Source organism: Telopea speciosissima, chromosome 3 (assembly GCF_018873765.1).
Source record: "Telopea speciosissima isolate NSW1024214 ecotype Mountain lineage chromosome 3, Tspe_v1, whole genome shotgun sequence".
In the NCBI taxonomy this organism is placed as follows: Eukaryota; Viridiplantae; Streptophyta; class Magnoliopsida; order Proteales; family Proteaceae; genus Telopea; species Telopea speciosissima.
In genome coordinates this window covers 54,158,277-54,178,294 of record NC_057918.1, presented here as the reverse complement: position 1 = coordinate 54,178,294, position 20,018 = coordinate 54,158,277, and positions in this window count along the sequence as shown.

The window sequence follows — 20,018 nt, the reverse complement described above, 5'->3', positions numbered from 1 at the left end:
CACAAAGAAAGTTTTGAATGTTAACCGAGTGACCTAGGTGAAAATGCACATCCCGATGCCTTCCTTTTCTCCTAAGTTAGGCCATTCGGATTGCATACAGAAGGGTTAGCCTGCAGTTGAGGAGGATCTACCTATGTTTGAGGAGGATGAGGATGATATTGATGTGCCCACAGACATGCCTGTTTATCACCCTACAGTGCCACAGCCTCCAGCACCATATGGGCATCCAAGTGCTTCTTCTTCCTCCGCTGCCCTACAGTATACCAGTGATGGCACCACCTGGGCATAGCTATTTAGTAAATTGGACAGCTTAGAGAGAACAATGCACCAGGGCTTTTCTCAGTTGAGTGGGAGACTGAGCGCAATGGAGACAGTTTACAGAGTGGAGGTCTCACTTTCATGGACAATGTCCACCACCGCAGTGATCACTTGATGTTTCTAGTCCTTTTTAGTTAGTCTTTTACCTTGTATTTTCTTTTCTTACTTTTCCTTGTAAGGGCTATGATTCCCAGCTTATGACAGCATGCTAACCTATGTAACCAAATCAACCTAAGTGCTGAAATTTTGTAAAGACTCATTTATATATAAATAGAAGTTCTTATCTTTACTTTTACAGTCTTCAATCAAGTTCTTTTTACTTAGTGTCTTTGAATTAAAGTTTTTATTTAACCATGGACTGGACTCACTTTCAAATCAATGAGTCCAAGAGTTGTTGTACCATGAACTTGACTGCGAATAGAAATAGAGCATGATCGCTCTGATACCACTTAAATGTCACACCCTGGCCCGATTTATAAGGGCCAAGTGTGACTGGATGTGTCTCACATCCAACCAACCCACCAGGATCGCAAGTGTTGTACTCTATTCGCAGTTCTCATTCACAAATACAGAATTAAATACAGCGGAAGCAATTAAATATAAGAATAAGGCAGTAAATAAAGAAGATCTAGTGATAACAACAGTATATATATTAAGCAAAACTTTGAGTTACATAGTATGATCACAAAAGTAACCCAAAACCCCAAAAGACTTATGTACAATAGTCTATACAAAAGTGTTTATACAAAAAGAGAAAGGAAAGAGGTAGCCTGTCAGCCTGGTGGCTCAAGTGAACGCACAATCGTCGCAAGAGCACGAAGCATCGTGCTCCACCAAAAGAGGAGTATCAACCCCGAGAGCTGAAGGAGAGTCCTGAGTAGAAGAGACTCCCACAGAAGCACCAGAAGCAACAGTAGCAAACATATCATCTGAAAAATAAAGTGTACACAGGGGTGAGCTCCACTGAGCCCAGTAAGGGAAACACACAAGGAAGTGCAAATAGTCCATGATGAATGACCTAGATCTAAGAATGCATCTAACAGCAATACTAAGTCTCATGAGGTATAAGTGCTACTGTAGCAGCATACTAGACTCGGTCCCGGTATATCAAAACCAGCTATCGGTCACCCGAGCGAAAGCATTCTACTACGGTGAAGACCCGCCAGTTCCGGCATGAATCATCGGGCCCTAGCAAACCCCCAAAGATTAACCCTACTGTTGTTCCCACAGCGGAGCGGATCGCTAACATGGGGACAGTGAATGGCGTCCCAGTATTACACTTTGGACCTACCATGGGTTATCCAACACCTCAACCCCTGTTGGTAAGGATCGTAGCACTGGGTTCATGATAAATCCTAAACATATGCATACTGACATGATGGCATATGAATTAACATAAGATAATACAGTAATTCTTTCCAACAACATCATCATCATAATAACTTCCAAGAAATCAAGTAATAAATGCAAATGCAATATGGAAATGCAGCCTAATAACATGCACATCTAATGCAAAGAAGGAGAAAGCTATAAAACTACATGTTCAGAGTATTATTATGATGCATGGTATGGCAAGATTAACTAATAAAAATTAATAGAACAAACACACCAAAATTAAGTCAAAATCCCCTTACCTGGCGATGATAGACTAGCCTAGGGTGATGTAACTCTAGTAACCAGGCAAGAACAAGAACAGGCCAAAAGTAGTCCTAAAACAATTACAAACATTAAGTAATAGGGTCAGGAGTCAGGTTAAGGTCCAACCAAGGTTCAAGGGACATTTCTATCCAAAAATATTGGATAGGATTCAAAGGGCAGAATTGGGGTTTTTGACGCAGGTGCTCTGATCTTCACATGCAAGCCACCAATTTCAATTTTCACACTGTTCTAAGGTGGGTCAACCTGGGATTGTGATTTGATTATAAAAATTATAATTAATTTGAGGGTTCAAAGAGATTAACCCCAAATTTCTAACTTAGGGTTCCTTAAATTAATTGGGTTCAGCCACAATTTGATGGACAACAAGAAATTAGCAGCCAATTTCAGGTCTGAACTATAAATAGGTTCAATTAAAGAGATCAGAGATGGGTCATTGGTCAATTTAGGGGTCCAATTTCATAATCTAAGTCCAATTTGAGATTTTGTCCAATAATTCCTAATTTTACTGTTTTAGGGTTCATTACTTGTTTATTAGAGTCTGAATTAGAGTCTAATAATGAAACAACAACGGTGTTTCAGGTATACCTGAACCATATTGACATAGGACAGGTTATAGTTGCAGAATTTATGTTATTAAAGCTTTACTCATAAGCTTTAATGGCAGAATTTCAGATTTGGGCTAGTCTAGGCTGAAATTAGGGAAAGAGAAGATGGGAACAACAAGGGTTCTTATGGTTTACCTGAAATCAGTAGACTGCAGCCTTGAATCAAGCAGCCAGGTTACCAATTGGATTCCCAAGCTTCAATTTCTGGTGGAGAGAACCAGCCCCAAGTTTCAGCCTTCTTTTCCCTTCTTCTTCTTCTCCTTTCTCCTTCTTTTCTATCTCTTCTCTAAGCCTTCCTAGCAGAATCGATTTTTGATTCATTTAGCTAAGGGAATAGTGAAATAGGTTGGTTTATATAGATAGTGTTTAAGTAAAGGGCTGTTTGCTTTAAAAAGTAAAAATCTGTTTTTGTAAATTAGTTTCTCAAAACTAATATATGTAGGTAGTGGTTAAGGTAGGGGTTGTTTGTTTTAAAAAGTAAAAATCTGTTTTTAGAAATTAATTCCTAAATCTAATTTTTAATAGAATTCCGTACCTAATAGCTTATTCTAATTATATAGTGATGTCATATGATATCAGGGGTAATCCGGGTACGGGTAATTGTTGGAAATAGGATTCTCCACTGGGGATGTGGGTCCCACAATGATAAATTTACCAAAATACCCCTATAACTCTAATCAATAGTACAAAGCATTATAAAATACAAGTAATTTCATACTTACAATGGGTTTAATTGAGGGAGAGGTTCTGTATACTGTCCAGGCAATAGGTCAAACATAGATAACTCATGTGCGGGGTTCCATTGGGGTCCTCTGACTCCAGAAGGGCAAGTTGGGAAGAATCCTTGGAATCCTCCATAGGTGTATCGAGGGATTCGCCTGTGTCCTCGACTGATGCAGCCCATAGCATCGAAGCAACCATGGACACCGAATTGGAACCTGAAATCACACAAGTTCCAAAGTTTAAATTTATTGTGGTTTTCACAGATTTTGTATTTCGGTTCTATGAGACTATGACTCCCTCTATGAAGTTGAGATAGAATGGCAAATAACCTTAATTGCTTTATTTACTCCTTTACAACCTTACTATTAAGGCAGCATTTTTATAGTTTTGGGTTGGAGGTAAGCAGGATGAAATTAATGGGTCTATGTAAGATGAGACTTTGGAAATGACCTGTGTCAACTTCAAGCATTTTATAAGAGAAATTAATAGGTCTATGGAAAGAGCTAATGGGTCTAAGCAGGATGAAATTAATGGATCTATGGAAAGAGGGAAAGGGTTTATAAGAGAAGAGGTGTGGATCGGAGGGTTTGTGAGGAACAAGTGAAAATCATTTGTTCATCATAAGAGGCTCTATGTCTCTCCTATGTTAAAGAATTTTATTCAAACTTTTTATTAGAAAGCATTAAACTAGAAGACTTATCTGATATTTATATTGATTCAGAAAATATAACTGAATATAACTAATGGATTTTAAGTCATTGTAAATATGATGACTCAATTGTGTGAATTCTGATTATTATATCTTAAACCTAGCAATCCCATTTTTAAGCTCTACATGGCTGAGGTGAGGTTTTGACTTCCTTTGTTTTGTACATCTCATTTCATCAATTATAGTTCTGTTGTGTTAATTATTGTTGTTCTGTTTGTTGGGTTGGAAGAAACAATGTTGATTTATTTATCTTCTCTTGTTAATCCTGAAATTGCCTAAATGCATGAGTACCTTCTATGGAGATCTCATTCATTTTTTCAAATGAATGAGAATGTTATTCCCATCTGGATGAAGAAGTGGTATCATCGTCTGAAAACTGTGAATTTGGATTAGGTTGGTTGGAGTCTGGGATTCTAGTTTTTTTAGCTCCCATTCATAGACAAGGCTCTCTTTGAGTGTAAGAGATCACATGTGGTGCAGCTTCAAAGGCCCCCGAATAAGGGCTTTGGAGGATCTCAGCTTTTACTTGCAGTATAAATTTGGGATGTTCAGGGTTGATGGCTGTTGTGAAACTTTATGAAGTTTTAAGTTAATCTCTATCATTTGAATAGAGTGTATGTTTTTGTTAAAACAATAGCTAATTAAGTATAACATGTCAATCAGTAGCATTGCGATATTTATTCATAAGTTCTTTTAGCATGTTGCATCATATGCATTTTTAAAATAAAGCATGCATGTATGGGTTGTTAAAACAACTAAATACTGGGTTTAATCTAATAATAGTAAATTAGACCTGCAAGTTAATTCATTAGGAGTCCTAGATATGGGCAGCAACTTCCACCATAAAAGGGAGTCCACTTCATAATGTAATTTGAGAAAGAGACATGATCATACAACACCCAAGCAGGCTGCAGTAGGTCAAACCCATATTCTGTTTTTACCATCTCCAATGTCCTTCAAAAGCTTTCTCACGATGCTCTTGATTTTAGAACCTTGGCACCAGCTAACATTCAGCAGGCACCATTATACACTGCATCTATGGATGTGGTAGAATAGATTGGTCTCTTCTATTTCTTTACTTTTGTATACACAACAGTGGCTGAGGCCACCTTGGCAGCCCCAATCGCCTACAACACACACACACACAGAGGAGGGAGGCCACCATTGGTAGCCCCAACCATCTACAACACACCTACACCATTGGCAGCCCCCCTCCCCCTAATCAATAAGTACTTGATGGGTCTTTAGCTCAAATTGTTAGAACACTTGGAACATGAGCATGTTCCAAGGGGATGGTGGTTCGAATTCACCAAGGCCCTTTTTATTCAACTGTTCATAGCATAGTCAGTTATGCTACTAATCCACACAAGAACCCAATTTTAATGACATCTTTGAAATTTGACATATTTTTATATTTATTTTGGTTACGTTAATGAGATATTTTAATTTTATGCTAAGGTTGGTAAGAGAGAAAAGGGTTTTTCAAGTATTTTTTGGTATAATTTAGAAGGAAATGACATTATTGTAATTAATATAAAAAAAGGGAAGAACAGGTTTTACCAAACACTATTTTCGTTCTGAACACGTTCTTGAGACCATTACCAAACAGTCATTTTCAGTCACCAAACGTCGTTTCAGACCAGAAACGCCAAAGAACGTTTCTAATCAAGAACGGATGTTCTTTATTCAGACCGTTACCAAACGTCGTTTGGCCTAAGACTACGTTTGGTAAATGTCTGAACGGCGTTCAGAACCGTTTTTCCGTTCTTTGAGAACAAAAAAACATGAATTTACGTTTGGCTTGACGGTTCTGTTTTTTGGTCGTTTAGAACGGACCGGAGGAATCTTTCATGTAAAGAACAAGAACTAAAATTTGTCGCGCACAATCGTGAAAACCCGTGATTTGGGGTTAGAAGCCAAAAGCTTGCGATAGATCTGGGGAAGAGAAGGGAAGAGAACTAGCAGGCGAAGGTAAACCAAATGTCGATCTCATCTCTCTCTCGTGCTCTATTCCTCTCTCTCTCGCTTCCTCTCTCTGTCTCTCTACCTCTCACTCTCTCTGTCTCGCTCTCGCTCTCTTTCTCTCTCTCACTCACTCTCTCTATCTCACTCTCTCTCACTCTCTCTCAGTCTCTCTGTCTGGCTCTCTCTGTCTGGCTCTCTCCCTCACTCTCTCTGTCTCTCTCTCTCTGTCTCGCTCTGTCCCTCACGCTCTCTTTGTCTCGCTCTCTGTCTCTCTCTCTCGGTCGTTGTTGTGTGAAGATCTGACTAGATCTGAATTTTTTTTCTCCCATGTGTCTCAGGAATTGGAGCAACATCCCTAAGATTTGAAGGATTCAGCCGAAAGGTATGGAGTTTATGGATTTATTGAGAAATTTTGATTTTTTTCTACCTATTTTTGAGAGATGTGAAAGTGTTCCCTCGTTCGCATATAGCACAAATCCAGATTCCTGAGAGACTGAATAACAGAAGGGGAGAAGATAAAAGGAGTATTTTATAGCTCTGGGGTTTTTTCCTAGAGAGAAGCAGAGAGCCCAATATTAAACGTAACAAATCTTTGATTGCCTTCCTTTCTCATTTCTCTTTTCCCTCCTCTTTGTTTTTTTCTATATATCGTTCATTTATAGGATCTACAATCCTTAAGAGTTGCTCAGTTTGGATAGAGCAAAGTATAGTCAAGGAGGAGAGGGGAGAAAGGAAGCACTAAGCAGGAATGGATGTTAGTCAGATGCAGAGACAATTGATTGATTACACAGCATCCTTGTTTCGTGAGGTTAGTCTTTTTTTTTTTTTTTTTTTTCCTTCTAATTCTGGGTAAATAGACTGAAATCTTAAATGGGTTCTTTTTGTTTGTTTGTTTGTATGGGATTTTTGGATTTCTGTTCCATTTTTTATCTGTTTGTTTTGGATGGTTTTATGGAACTACAAATGGGCAAATAACATCCAATGAGAAATAACTGTATGTAAAAATATAGCAGCAACATAGCATAGGGAAAGAAATAGTGAACTCAGGAATATTTAAGGTTGTGCACCAGAAAATTTCAAAGTTTGAACCACAAGGCTGGATTCTGCATTTGTCTTTTGGCGTTTCTCTGTATATAATTAATTTAATACAGAATTGTTTCTCTGTACTCTATGTTTTAAAACCCAAGATGAATAGAAATCGCAAATATACATACAAGTGATATTTAGTTCCAACTTCCAATCTCAATCTTGATCTTCTTAGGCCAAGAGGGGAGAATTAAGGGGCTGGGGGTGCTGGTGTCAAGCTGTAATGTTCATATGACCTTAGGGTGATTTACTAAAAGGAAAGGGGTCATGGTCTTGACCTTATAATGAGAGACCATTATTAATGGATCTTAATTAAAAAAAATTTCTTCTAATGTCATGTTTAGACCAATGGGTTGTTGATGTGTGAGAAAACATATAAGAAGATCCAAAAAAAGGTAGGAATAAGTCACCCAGTACAGCCCATAAAGTAAGAATCAAGACAAAACCTATTGGAGATCTTTCTTTAGTTAGTTTTAAAACATATAAGAATCTGTGAATGGTTGGGATTTGGGAAAAAGTTCAAGAGTTGGAGGTAACAAGGAGAAGAGGGGAAATAAATCCATTAATGTCAGAAACTTAGAGAGGTGAATGAATATATGGAGAAAAGCAGCAAATTTAACAGCAAATCTGAGAAGTATCAAATATCAATCCCCTCCCGTGTTAAAATATTTTTTTTAGGTTCATGTCCATCTCTACAATGAGAGGGAGTTAGAGATTGAGAGTAACAAACAGGGGAAGAAGATGTATGGGAAATAACTGAGACAAAAGCTTCTATGAGGAAGGGAACTACTTTTGAATTTAAAGCAAACCCAGGAATCACCAAATGAAATGATTAGCAATTTACTAGGACAACCAGAGACTATGAAAGTTTTTTTCTCCCTCTCCAATTGCCATTCTCCAACCCACCAAAAAGTGAAAAAAGAAGAAGAAGAAATTATAAGATTTTGAGTAAAGAAAAGGAAACACCAACAGGAAAAGCAAGAGAGGAAAAGGTAAAGAAGACTTTAAGGAGAAAAGAAAGAAAAGATTTTTTCTTACTTGTTGTTTACTTGTCAAAATTCTCAATACATTTTAACATTGGATTTGTCTCTAATGACTGGTTTTGTGACAATGTAATCAGAAGTCAAGAAGCTTCTTTTCCCTTTCTTTGATCTATAATTTTCAGTTCTCAAAGGCATGTATAAATCCGTTGATGATGATTTGGTTGGCATATCTTTGGATAGGCTAGGTTCATTTTGATAAGGTACTTGCCGAGTTTGATAACTTGTCTTAGTCGTATGTTTCATCATGTATTGATTTTTCTACTCATTTCAATGATTCTTTTTGAGTCCATGAGTTCTTATTGAGTAAATAGGAGGGCTTTAGGTGTTGGTGTAAGAAAACTCCACTGCCCAAACTTCAATTATGGAAATCTTGCTTGTTAACTTTCTCATGCAAAGATTCATTTCATTGCGACTCTCTTGATGTATTTCTGTTTTAGACCTTTGCTCATTGCATTCATCATGTAGAGATTCATGCTACTTTAATTTTTTTTGTTATATTTCTGTTTTGGATCTCTACTTGATGGGTCTTTAGCTCAAATTGGTACAGCACTTGGCACATGAGCATGTTCCAAGGGGATGGTGGTTCGAATCCACCAAGGCCCTTTTTATTCAATTGTTCGTAGCATAGTCAGTTATGACACTAATCCACACAAAAACCCAATTTTAATGGCATCTTTGAAATTTAAAATATTTTTATACTTACTTTGGTTATGTTAATGAAATATTTTAATTTTATGCTAAGGTTGGTAAGAGAAAAGGATTTTACAAGTATTTTTTTGGTATAATTGACAAGGAAATGACATTATTGTAATTAATATCAAATAGGGAAGAACAGGTTTTACCAAACACCATTTTCGTTCTGAACGGCATTCTTGAGACCGTTACCAAACGGTCATTTTCGGTTTCAGAACGCTGTTCCAGACTAGAAACGCCAAAGAACGTTTCTAGTCAAGAACGCGCATTCTTTGTTCAGACATTTAGGCTACGTTTGGTAAATGTTCAGAACAGTTCTTTTGTTCTTTTAGAACAAAAAAACATGAAAAATCGTTTGGCATGCCGGTTCGTTTTTTTGTTCTTTTAGAACGAACCGAAGGAATATTTGCCCAAAAGAACGTTCTTTACAGACTGTCTTTGAGACGGTCTGCCAAGAACAAGAATAGATTAAAACGAGTGAAGATCGAGAAAAATGGCCAAAACCCGTGACTTGAGCAACTCTCCTCTCAAATGCTTCGGCTCGTCTGCAACTCTCCTCTCAAATGCTTTGGCTCGTCTGCAACTCTCCTCTCGTTCTTGCTCCCCAAAGGTCGCCTGTAACTCTCCTCTCAACAATGATCGTCTGCAATCTCTTCTCTACTGCCTGCTACCATACGGCTCCTACCCCCTCTCGTCTGCCTATGCGATTGGATTTGGAAGACTGAACTAGCCCAGGTGAACCCTCCTTCGTCTTCTTCTTCTGTTCTTCTCATTTTTTTTTACAGATCTCAAGTAGCAATAGCAAACTAGGGTTTTGGTTGAATAGAAGAAGACTATGTGTGTGGACTTTGGGTTTATAGTATAAACTAATTAGGGTTTTCATGTGATCAAAACGATCGAAAATGCCAGCAGGATCAGGTATGTTCAAATTCCTTAGGCCTGGCCTTCGTCCTCAATCAACTGACCTTCAAGCCGCGGTCGCATGGGGAGCCGCCACGACTACAAGTGCCCTTTATCTGATCCAGGTAGGACCGCTGCTTCAATTTTTATTATGCAGTCTCAATTTTATCTTCATCAGATATGTAAATATATTTATGGATTTTTTTCTTTCTTTCTTTCTAGTTTTTCGTTAAAGATTTTGAATTTTCGATTGTGTTTCCTGATCTCGCTTGTTCCCTATCTTCCTCTGGTGATGTGGTATTTCAATTTTTGAGTATGTAATGACATCTCACTGTGATTTCTTAAAATTTGTACATGGTTCTTGAGAATAGAAATCGTTGACCGGTATATTTGTACTTTGATGGAAATTGTATTTTGGCATGCTAGTCAATGGTCAATGATCACTACCAGTATCAGCTATTGCCATTATCTCTACTGGTGGAGTTCCAATTGAGATTTTCATGAGATACTCACCATTGTTTGAGACCACAGTTGATGAGACATCTTTTCTGGAATTCAAGGGTTGTTTGAAGTTATCAATTCGGGCTATCGAGAAACGAAAAGCATTTTGCCATCTCTTCAAAGGAATGTCTGAAGGATTGTAATATGGAGAGAGTAATGAATCACGATGGATGAGATCAATACTGAAACCACCTCCATTTCTGGCTTTGATAAGAGAGGCTTGAATGAAAAATGAGAAGGAAGAAAGAAACTATGTTGAGAAAAGTTGCCATGACTCAATCAAGAGAGATAAAGAGATTGAGAGATGAGAATTTGTTCTGTGATTACTGAATTTAAAGATGGAGAATGGGAAGAGAAGAGAATATGAATCAAATCCATGGAAAGCGAAAAGTGATTTGATTTTCTTCTGTGGATTTCGAAAGGTTTTCCTTTATTGCATGGATTCTTTCCAAAATTCATATTTCTATTGAATCTTATAATAAATGATAATGGAAGATAAAGAGTATTGCTGAGGAAGATGACTTATTTGGATGAACATCCACATGGATCCAGAACCAAAAAGAGTGGATCAGCTTGAGTGAGGCTTGTAATAAATGAAAGCATCTGCAATTTTGGTTCCACATCCACATGGATCTGGAGCTAAAAATGGCTAGAGGGGATCAGCATGAGTAGGGCTTGTAATAAACGAATGCATCTGTTTCTACTGAAACACTTAGGATAAAGAGGGATAAAGTCAAAACTATCTACCATACCAAACTTGGTGTAGATAAGAACTTAAACTGACCTAGTGGGTAGATAACAAATGCATAAACAAAAGCTTAGTTTGAAACAGGGGATTAAATGGCATCATAATGTCAATGTTGATATAGAGTTTTTTTCAACTTCTCCAATCTGAATCCTTCTGCCTGTGGTTCTGAATCATTCTGTTTGATGCTTTTGGAGAGCAAACACAAAGAGCATTAAGTATCATTCCTGTACATCCTTTTGCAGGTGCAAGCCTTTGTTGGTGCCATGGTGGCATTTCTGTTGATGGACTTCTACATTCTTAAAGTCGAGCATCAGAGAACTTAGAAGGTTTCAAACATTAGATCTATTGCTCTTGTTTGGACCAACAAAGTATGATCTAGAAACTGTGTGTTGTAGATAATGACTTGCCATTATTAAATTGAGTTGATGTTGTTAGAAAAGGAAAGCCAATGGGGGAATATTGGATATTCCACCCAATATTGGATTCCTCTAGCAATGCAGATCTTTCCTAATTGAGAAAAATTGGATGGGTAGATAATTGAGTCATCTTTGGAAACTCAATATATCACACCCATGTGAGATAGCTTTTTGGGATTATGTGAGACAAAAATATCTATTTTTGTGAATGGAAAAATCACATAGAATATACACAAGAACCCAAAAAACGTTGAGCTGTCTCTCCCTCTCCAAAATCCATTTTCTCCCTTCTCTCTTCTTTGGTGTTTGATCCTAGAAGAAATCAAGGTGGTGTGTTCCTTGGTGTGTGGAGGAGATATACAGCTTGATCGTGTGGGAACGCAAAGCTTACATGGCACGTGGAACGATGGAGAAAAGGGCTATCATCGATTGGAGGTCTTGCATCTGTGAGGCTTAGTGGCATCAGAGCCTCTTTATCGATGGAGTTGTTTTCAACATATTTTCATTATTTATGTGATGCTCTTAAAATTTTATTCATTTTTGTTTTAAAAAAAAAAAAATTTTATGGGATGAGATGCATGCGACCAAGGGGGCCGCGGGCTGGCTGCCTGCACGCGCCCCACCTGCTCACTCACCCCAGCCCCATGCCGCGCCATACCCCCCCTTTTTATGCTCACTTGGCTGGCTGCAGTGTGCGTGCGTGCGTGGGCAGCCTTGCTGCGTGCGGTGCTGCTTTGTGCCTTTGTGCACTTGGTTTAATGATTTTCCCTTTTGTTATATTTTGTGTAGCAGTTTTTCATTATTAAAAAATTTAATATATATATTCTGGTTTATTTGTTGAAGGGAATTTCATTGGAGAAGATGGGTGGAGAGATTCCTCCCTTCACCCACCTTCCCCAATAGGCATAATGACTTATTATAATTTTATTTTAAGCATGTATATGATGGCTTTGTGGGGGTATGTGTCATGACCATTATGGCATAAGTTGTTGTGGTAATGGCTATGTGATGTACATGATCATAGTGACATTGGATTGTCATGGTAATGGTCATGTAATGCACATAACCATTGTGACATAAGTTGTCATGGTAATGGTTGTATGATGGGTGCATTGGATGCACATGATCATAATGACTTGGATTGTCATTGAATGATGTTTTTATGTGTTTTTGGGCAATTTTCACATAAAATATTGGAATATTATTTTTGAGCATCATATATGTAATGTGGACCATGGTTATGGGATTTAAAAATTACATGCATTAGATGTATGTGTGTGCTAGGCATGGCAAAGATGTGCTTTTATATGTAATTTCCTTTTTATCCTCCAGGCAGTCCAATTTTGGTGGACTGGTTTCCTGTTATGTAATTTTATTTATTTGAAAAAAGTTGTAATAATTATTGAATTAGTTTAAAATTATTCATTGTAACCTTTTGGAGATCATGTTGAGATCGGGATCGTGGATTAAGGATCTTGCCGGTTCGTTGGAGAGATGATTAAATGAAGGACTTGCTCACTTGAAGTGTCCAAGTTTATTACAGTTTTTGAAAATTTTCACTGTAATAGATAGTTGCATATGCATTATCACACTATAATTGCCATGAGTGGGAGTGACACATGAGGCTGTGATTGCTCTCATCCATCTTTTAATCAAAGTGAGTATATCATGGATATGAACTCATGTTGATTAAAGATGATATCCCATAAACATTGGTGTTTATGTGTTTATAGTTTTCCTTGGATGGATGTGCTATTGTGTTTATATATTGGATGTATGTTTGTGGTTTATGTGCGTTCCCGTTTTCCCTCTTTTTCAATATAAGCGTGATATGGGAAACCCTGGTTGGTGAGATTCTCATGGTCTCCTTTAGTTGGTGAGTATAAAATTTTCATTGATCCACCCTTGTAGATGCCGATAGGATAATATTTGGGTGAATTGGTGAAATTGTTTGCACTCATCTCACATGTGATAGGTAGAGAATGTGATCAGTGGTATATGTACTATGATAATAAGCATTAACCCACAAACACCATAGTTCCTTCCAAAATTAAGGGTAAACACGTGACTTGAGTGTGTGTCAACCGATAGGAATGGGCATGACACTCAGGTGGCCAAAACACATTAGAAGTCTAAGTGACGGATAGAATAGTCCACCCAACCAAGATGCGAATGATGAACTTCGATAGGCTAAGTCAGGAGCATGAGGGTTGATGGTTTTCAATTCATGCCCTATAAGCTAGAGGGAAGCTTAGGGTATGATTGACCATTGATTGTTCTTACCCTAGTTATTTCAATGGTTGTAGATCATGCTAATTATTATTTTTTATACATCATGTAGATTTTTTAAAATGTCAATCCAAATGAACTATGCCGCCCTTATCAAAAATCATATTTTGACCGGCCCAAACTATGTTGACTAGTGGAGGAACATCAAGTTACTCCTGTCTGCAGAAGGTCTAATGTTTGTCCTGGACGAAGAAGAGCCTGAATTCCCTAATGAGGAGAACCCTGATTCTAAGCCGGCCTCTGAGTTGTTTCGACAGAAAAACTCTAAGGCAAAACTCCTCATGTTGAGTTCGCTGGAGAAGACCATCGCTGATTCGGTCAAGGATCTGTATTTGACCAAGGACATGATGGAGGAGTTGAAGGAGATGTATGGAAGAGAAGAAAGGCATGCCCATCATCAACTGGTGACACTCCTCCATAGCACAAAGATGGCTCAAGGTACTCCAGTTATTGACCATCTCATGAAAATGTGGAACTTCTTCCTAGAACTGGAGAACCTTGGGACATCCTTCAAGCTAAATTATAAAACGGATGTCATCTTCTACTCTTTACCTTAGGAGATCTATAGATCGTTTATTGTTAATTATAGCATGAATAAACTCTCCGTAGAACTCCTTGAGCTGAGCAACATGTTGCAAGAAGTGGAAGCTGCATCCAAGAAGCAGACAGTGGAGGTCTTGACTACAGAGGACAAGTCTTCTTCCTCCAAGCCCAAGGGCAAGAAGAAGAAGAAGAAGGCTGACAAGGACAAAAACCCTAAGGTTGGCAACAAGAAAATTCAGAAGAACAAGGGCAAGGGGACTTGTTTCTATTGTAAGAAGAACGGACATTGGAAGAAGGAATGCCATGCTTTCCTAGCTGCTCAGAAAAAGAAGCAGGAGAAACAGGAAAAAGGTATTTTTGAAACCTTGGTCCTTTATGAGTCTAATTTGTCAGAGGAACCTACTAACACATGGTTGGTGGACTTGGGGTCTACCGCCCATATCTGCAACTTGTTGCAGGGGTTCAAGCTGACAAGAAGACTGAGAAAGGATGAAGTTCGTTTGAGAACGGGTACGGGTGCTGAGGTCATTGTAGATTTTACTTTATTTTTCAGTAGTAGTACTTTAATTTTGAGAGATTGTTTTAATGTTCCTCATTTTAGGAGGAACATTGTTTCTGTTAGTAGGCTTGTTAAGGATGGCTATACTTTCCTTTTTGGTAATAAGTTAACTATTCGGTTGAATAATTCTTTTATTGCTTTTGGCCTACTAGATAACAGATTATATCTCTTAAAACCGGTACTAGAGGTAAATGAGATCTCCAATAATTCTTTAAAAAGAAAATCAGCCCAAGATAATTCAACACATCCTTGGCACTTGAGGTTAGGTCATATTGGAGTAGAAAAGATAAACAGGTTGGTGAAGGATGGACCTTTGGAATCATTGAAGGTAGAACCTTATCCAACCTGTGAGTCATGTCTACAAGGAAAGATGACCAAGAAACCCTTCTCTAATAAGGGAAGAAGAGCCGAAGCAGTGTTAGAATTGGTATATTCTGATGTATGTGGACCCATTAATGTTCAGGCGAGGTATGGTTACGAATACTTCATAACCTTCACTGATGACTACTCTCACTATGGTTACATATACTTAATGCACCACAAGTCGGAAACCTTTGACAAATTCAAGGAATTTCGAGCGGAGGTTGAAAAACAGTTGGGAAATTGCATCAAGTGCCTCCGATCTGATCGAAGAGGAGAGTATTTATCAGATAAGTTCGGGGACTATCTGAAAGAAGCTGGGATTATATCTTAGTTGACTGTCCCAGGAACACCTCAACAGAACGGAGTTTTAGAAAGGAGGAACCTAACCTTGTTGGACATGGTTCGGTCCATGTTGAGTTATTCAGAACTGCCAATGAGTTTTTGGGTTTCGCACTGAAAACTGCCATCTATATACTAAACATGGTACCAACAAAGTCTGTGACCAAAACACCTTTTGAGTTGTGGTATCGGCGTATGCCTAGTCTTCAACATCTTAAGGTGTGGGGTTGCATAGCACATGTAAGGAAACAACAGACAGATAAGTTGGAATCCTGAATAGATAGATGTTATTTTTTGGGATACCCTAAGACTACAATAGGTTACTATTTCTATGACCCTGTTAATCAGAAAGTCATAGTTAGTAAGCATGCAACATTTCTTGAGGATGACATGATCTCACCAAGATCAGATCCGGTGGTCATTAAAGAAGTAACTGATGACCAAGTAGCCTCTGCACCGACAGAAATTTCAGTTGATGTACCCACAGTTGAGCAACAGCCTCAAGAGCCTAGGAGGAGTGGGAGGTCTATCAGACCACCAACTCGTTTGAACCTTCTCATTGAGGAGGATCAAAAGGTGGAAGAATTCCACATGGTGTCTGATTGTTCAGACACAGATCTTTATACTTACGCTGAGGGTCTTAAGGATGTTGACTCGATAAAATGGGAGGAAGCTATGCGCAGTGAAATAGATTCCATGGATTCTAACCATGTCTGGACTCTTGAAGATCTGCCACAAGGGGTAAAACCCATTGGTTGCAAATGGGTCTACAAGAGGAAGAGAGGTGTGGATGGAAAGGTGGAACGTTTCAAGGCAAGACTGGTGGCGAAGGGATACACTTAGAAAGAGGGTATTGACTATGATGAAACCTTCTCACCGGTAGCGATGATTAAATCCATTCGAATTCTATTGTCGATTGTTGCATACCATGATTATGAGATCTGACAGATGGATGTACAGACCGCTTTCCTTAACGGTTATCTTGATGAGGTCATATACATGAATTAGCCAGAGGGTTTTGTCTCCCCAGGAGAGGAAAACAAGGTATGCAGGTTATTGAGGTCCATTTATGGACTAAAACAAGCTTCCAGATCATGGAACATCCGTTTTGATCACACTATCAAGGATTTTGAGTTTGAACAAAACATTGATGACCGATGTGTGTATAAGAAAATCTATGGGGGGTGTCGTCTGTTTTCTTATCTTATATGTGGATGATATACTACTCATTGGGAATGATGTGGAGTTACTTTCATCGATAAAGATGTGGTTATCCAAAACATTTTCAATGAAAGATCTGGGTGAAGCCAGCTACATCCTAGGAATTAAACTTGTGAGAGATCGCAAGAAGAGGATGTTGGGATTATTGCAATCCACCTACATTGACAAAGTACTTGACAGATTCAACATGTAGGATTCGAAGAAAGGTAATGTGCCTCTCAGACATGGAATCGGTTTATCCAAGTCACAGTGTCCTCAAACTCCTGAGAAAATTGAGACTATGAAGAGAGTTCCTTATGTTTCTGCAGTAGGAAGTTTGATGTATGCCATGTTGTGTACTAGGCCAGATATTTGTCATGCTGTAGGGATTGTGAGTCGATATCAATCTGATCTAGGACAAGAACATTGGACAACTGTCAAGGGGATCCTCAAGTACCTGAGGAGGACCAAAGATTACTTCCTTGTATATGGTTGTGATCAGTTGTCAGTAGTTGGTGGGGGTGCAGTGATCTGGAGGAGTGCCAAACAGAAGTCAACAGCTGATTCCACAATAGAAGCTGAGTATTTGGCAGCTAGTGAAGCAGCCAAGGAAGGTGTCTGGCTCAAGAAATTCTTGACAGACCTAGGGGTGATGTCTGAGCTAGTGGAGCGACCCATACAATTGTTATGTGACAACAGGGGAGCTATAGCACAAGCGAAGGAACCAAGAGCCCATCAGAAGAATAAGCATGTGGAGTGGAAATATCACTTGATTCATGAGATTATTCAGCGTGGTGACATAGCCATAGCTAAGGTTGACACTGCAGATAACTTATCTGACCCCATGACTAAGGCATTGCTTCCTAGTGTTTTTGAGAAACATGCTGGGAATATGGGGGTGAAGTCCATGAGTGACTGACACTGATGTACAAAAACTCCTATTTGAATGAATAGATTTTGTTTTTGATTAGCATGATCAGTTATTGAGCTCAGTTCTTGTCCTTAGGTATTCATACCTAAAACTGTTCACCACTGGGGATGGGACTGAACACCTTGTCCGGCATGGTGGTCACATTGTGTGTGCTTAGGATGGTTATTTTTTTTAAGACACAAATGTGAGTGTACATTCGTTGTGTACATTGGACTGGATCACTTAAGATTTTCACATGTGATGTACTGTCAGTTTATAAAGAAAATGAGATTATCTTAAGTAGTTCACGATTGGTCCCTTGACTTGAGGGGTCCTTATCGATGCATTCATATGTTGAGAGTTTTGGTGTACCAACGGTTGATGTCTCTCTGTGACTATATATCGGTGCACTGGATTCTCAGTGTCTGACTGTATTCGATAGAGATGCCTAACATGGAACCCACAGCCCATACATTGGGAGTATATTGAGGAGAGTATTCTATACAGGATTGGACACAAATCCGAATCCGGTATCATTTTTCAAAATGTTTTTGAAATGTTTTTAGATATATATATACAAAACATTATGTATTTTCTTGAACATTTTGTTTGAAATGTTTTCTCTCGGTCCAATCAAGGTAATTGAATCTCTCGATCGGTGTATCGGTTCATTAAGGATTGACAGTCTCGCACACATGCCTTATATTGAACCATGCAACATTATTTTGTGGGGGGACTGATGCGTGTTTTAACTACTTACCTTGGGCGTAGGTTATTACATCTGCTTAGCATCTTCGATGCTGCACATCTTAGAAGCCAAGTGGAATCCCATTGCGATCCTATCCCTTTCCTTTTGGTTCCATTCATCTACGTTGTAACAGTTTATCATGGTTTTCTTTTTATGATCCTCTTGTAAAATTGGATCTTACAGTAGGATGGAGGAGATTGTTAGAAAAGGAAAGCCAATGGGGGAATATTGGATATTCCACCCACTATTGGATTCCTCTAGTAATGCAGATCTTTCCTAATTGAGAAAGATTGGATGGGTAGATAATTGAGTCATCTTTGGAAACTCAATATATCACACCCATGTGAAATAGCTTTTTGGGATTATGTGAGACAAAAATATATATTTTTGTGGATGGAAAAATCACATAGAATATACACAAGAACCCAAAAAACGTTGAGCTCTCTCTCCCTCTCCAAAATCCGTTTTCTCCCTTCTCTCTTCTTTGGTGTTTGATCCTAGAAGAAATCAAGGTGGTGTGTTCCTTGGTGTGTGGAGGAGATATACAGCTTGACCGTGTGGGAACGCAAAGCTTGCGTGGTGCGTGGAACGATCGAGAAAGGGCTATCATCGATTGGAGGTCTTGCATCTGTGATGCTTAGGTAATAATTGATCCTTGTTTCGTTCAGTTATTTGAATGACTTCTCCATCGATATTGTGATCTTATTTTTGCTTCCACATTGATCGCACTTGCGATGCTTTTCAAATGTTTGGCATATGAATTCATCCATGAATTGTTTCATGTTCGCATGTATGTATGCAAGGCTCTGGACATCTAATGGTGTCGAAGGTCCATAAAGTAGATCTTCCTAGAGAATAATGTACTGAAGTTAATATGAGGTGATATTGTGGGTTGGCACTTGTGTTCTGGAGATTATAGAGAAAATGGAAGTTTGTCAATGGGTTTTCCATTCAATGGACATATAAAAGACCTAGTAACTGCTGGTACTTTTACATGTTGCAGTCAGTTTGGAAAAATGAACTAGACCAGATGGTTAAAATTGCTAACAGAGATAAAGTAGCAACATAACAGGAGTCTTTCAGTAGAAGAAAAAGCAATAGAAATGGAACAAAAATTATTTATACAAGCTATGCACACAAACTGAGGTATTATTGTTCTTGCTTGCACTCATTTCCTAGGGAAAGCAAAGGTGCTACTTTCACCACTCAGATTACTTGGGAATTGATAAGAGATTTGGGTTAACTAGTATTTTAGGTCCTTCAATTCTTCCACCCACCAACTATAACTTGATGTATTTCTGTTTTAGACATTTGCTCATTGCATTCCTCATGTAGAAATTCAAGCTACTGTGATTGTTTTTTTGCTGTATTTTTGTTTTGGATCTCTATTTGATAGGTCTTTAGTTCAAATTGGTAGAGCACTTGGAACATGAGCATGTTCCAAGGGGATGGTGGTTCGAATCCACCAAGGCTTTTTTTATTCAAATGTTCATAGCATAGTCAGTTATAACACTAATCCACACAAGAACCCAATTTTTAATGGCATCTTTGAAATTTGACTTATTTTTATAATTACTTTGATTATGTTAATGAGATATTTTCATTTTATGTTAAGGTTGGTAAGAGAGAAAATGATTTTACAAGTATTTTTTGTTATAATTTAGAAGGAAATGACATTATTGTAAATAATATAAAATAGAG